The 3,417-nt window shown below is 44.9% G+C and overlaps 1 non-coding gene across 1 annotated transcript; it reads right to left on the bottom strand.

The window, feature by feature from the left end:
• Positions 1–2,778: 2,778 nt before the first annotated feature.
• On the bottom strand, positions 2,779–2,851 carry trnav-cac (transfer RNA valine (anticodon CAC)). The gene has a single exon. It is a non-coding gene; the product is annotated as a tRNA-Val (tRNA).
• Positions 2,852–3,417: the final 566 nt, after the last annotated feature.

Below are 3,417 nucleotides of genomic sequence, written 5' to 3' on the forward strand. Positions count from 1 at the left end.
CGCCATCTCGGAATCTTGTGGAGTATCTGCAGTACTCTGACCACGGAGCCGCCTCCGGGCCCTGCTCGCCACTTTAATCTGCCTGACGGTCAAGGTGTTGAAAAGCAGGATCAGAGAAATTGCTGCCCCAGGGGTCAGGATATAATGAAGGAGTTCTACCGATCCCCAGGCAGACGAATTATAAATACCGTACCTTGTGTTACAAAGCCACGGGAAATTCCAGAGTATATAATTACCAGTGAACATAAAATACTAGAAGATATTCTTCAGACAGCTCACAGCAGTGACCGTCCCCAGAACCACAATCGCCTTTCGCGCGGTGCAATGCGTTGCTCTCAGTTTCTGGCAACAAATAGCGACGAAGCGATCAAGGGTGAAAGAGACGGTGAACCAGACGAAGCAATGTGTGGCTGCGAACAGAAGGACGGCGTGTATATCACATATGCGGATTCTGGCCACTAATTGATATTCTCGGTAATAAACAATGGGAATCTGTCTCCATATCAGGTCCAGGATAACGAACAGCAGATGATTCACAGCCATGGCCACCAGGTAGCGAGTAATGCATTTGGAGAGACCGCATTTTCCACGGGATAGGTCTACGATCGACAGCAGGTTAACGGAGGGGAAGGAAGTAGAACAATATTATCCGATGCTACAAAACATTCATAGGTTTGTTTCAATGTCTGTTTTTTTTTAATTCAGAAAATCTGCTAGTAAGACTGCATGTGTGGAAAAAGAAATGAGTAATCGTTTCTGTTCGATCCCAATTTGAACATAGTCGAGTCGTGCTGCCGCCAAAGAAAACAATGTCCGTGTCATATGCCAGAGATAGTTAAGCAGTTTTCCATTCTGTTTCGGATTCCAATCCTAATTCGGAAACTGATTAATCATATATTGCGATCAGATATATCAAACCGGATATGATCAGATAATTTTATATAAATTTCATAACTTTATTTCTTAATGAAATCTGTTTTTTTTTTATTGATGAGCTTGGTACGGTTAGATATCTCAGAAAGCAAATACTCTTCCTGGAACAGTTCTAAGCTATCTTCTCAAGAAAGGTAGTGACGACGTTTCGGGCCGAAACCCTTCATCAGGAGTCCTACCTCCTCCCATATTTGCTGTCTGGCCTGATGAGTTCTGCCAGGATTTTGTGTTTTCATTTATTTCCAGTATCTGCAGATTCACTCGTATTACAGAGAAAAATATGTTGAACACAATGTCATATTAAAATGTATAAAGTTCGTCGAAATTCCAGAACAACAAAGTGAGAAATTTGGTTAAAAATTGTTTCTCCAACACTGTGGGGCAAGGCAATTGCGTGAAATTTATCGGGACCGTTGGATAGAAGTCTTCCAATGAAGAGGATGTGTTTCATGATGGAATGAATGAATATACCTGCACAGACAGGCAGTGTCCTGAGATAAATAAATTGAGCATCACAGGATTGAGCTGTTCTCGCATCAGCAGCTGAGTTGAACTGAAAAATAAAACTCGTATCACATATTGTTACTATTAAAAGAATATTGTTAACAGAACTGGTTTGCCAGTGGAGTACCAGTGTCTCACCCACTCTACCTGCCTTCACTGCTGGTGATAAAAAGCTGTCAGTAGTGCCATCTTTTAAGTATCTGGGGAGCATTCTCTCTGAGGATGGCGGCATTGACAACGGCATCCGGAGCCGCATTAAACAGGCATCAGCTGCCTTTGAGAGACCTCGGCGTAGAGTCTTTCAGAGCAGGAACCTTCGTCCCTCTACAAAGGTTGCCGTATACCAAGCGATCTGTGTCACCACCCACATTTATGTCTGTGAAGCTTGGGTAACCTACAGCCGTCACATCAGGTCCTTGGAGCGCTTGCACATAAGCTGCCTTCTGCGCATCCTGGGAATTACCTGGCGTGAGCGGGTGCCTCACACTGAAATACATGTGAAGACAAAAGGCAGAAGTATTTGAGGCCATGATTACTCAGCGTCAGCTGCAGTTTCTGGGGCACGTGATCAGGATGCCCACATGTCGGCTAGCCCGCAGAGTGTTATACAGCCAGCTACCTCATAGTCGACGCTCAGCTGGAGGGCGGATGAAGCGCTATGAGGATCAGATAAAGAATGCTTTATGAAACTGAAAGATCAGACCTGCAGACCTGCAGGATGCTGCTGCTGACCGTATGACCTGGCGACAGCTCTGTAGGGATTGGGTTCGTATTCTGGAGATGGAAAGAAGAACCGGATGACAGTAGAATAGAGCCAGGAGAAATGCAGCCATGGTTGCTATCACTACCAAGACTACTACGTATACATGCCCACCCTGCAATAGAGCTTGTAGATCCAGGATAGGATTGCATAGTCATCAAAGATCTCACCATTAAAGGAGTGGACGTCGTCATCGAATTTAAATGGGCAATCGAAGGAGTAGAAGAGAGAGAGAGAGAGAGAGAGAGAGAGAGAGAGAGAGAGAGAGAGAGAGAGAGAGAGAGAGAGCGTCTGTGTGTTTGAGTGTGTTTGAGAGGGAGAAGGAAGGGAACGAGTGACAGAGGGGAACGAGAATAGTGTGGTGGAGAATTTGTACAGACAGTCTGTAATATGACTAGGAAGCAAAGCAATACACAGGTAAAGACAAAGCAAGCAATTTAATATTGTTAAGTAGTTTAGAAATTTTGCAGCACACGGTTATTCCTCCTGACATTTATGACCTGAATGCTCATGACAATGAACTTGAGCACGAAATGAAAATTTGAGTCGCAAGTTCATCCCCAACATTGAAGTCCAAACAATGTTTCTGCCCAGGATTGAACTGGGGAACTTTTGCGTGTGAAGCGAACGTGATAACCACTACACCACAGAAACGGTGCAAAGCGCTCATTGCTCAGCGCTGTTGAACAATGACCAGAGGAAGCCCCTCCCCACAGCAATAAGAACAAAACATTGCCCACCGTTCCTCTCAGCTTTCAGTAACAAGTATTAAATTTGTTCGACGTTATGCAGTGACATGCGTTAACAATTTCCTGTGAACTTTCGACATGCAACATGTAACTGAATTATGTTGCATACATAAAGCAAGGAATTAAAACATTTTCCTCTAGCTTCCATCTGCAATCTGGGGGATTGTTGATGCAATCTGCAATCTGCAATCTCAAACGCAATCTCATTCTATTGTCAATGAGCAACTCGGTAATGAATCTTTGCTGCGTTCAAAGACACCAGCGATCTTCAGCACTCTTCAGAGATGATCTGTCCGGAGTCAATGGTCACTTAACCAGGACCTGTGATACTCATCAGCTGCTCATGCGGCCATCCTCAACCAGCTCCCATAGCTACACGTGACCCTGATCGGTTGGGTGGAGGGGGAGTAGTGGGTTTAGTAGGTCGGGTATCCGGGCCCAACAGTGACATGCAGGCGAGCGGAGGAAAGG

The sequence above is a fragment of the Hypanus sabinus genome, unplaced genomic scaffold, assembly GCF_030144855.1.
Source record: "Hypanus sabinus isolate sHypSab1 unplaced genomic scaffold, sHypSab1.hap1 scaffold_1777, whole genome shotgun sequence".
In the NCBI taxonomy this organism is placed as follows: Eukaryota; Metazoa; Chordata; class Chondrichthyes; order Myliobatiformes; family Dasyatidae; genus Hypanus; species Hypanus sabinus.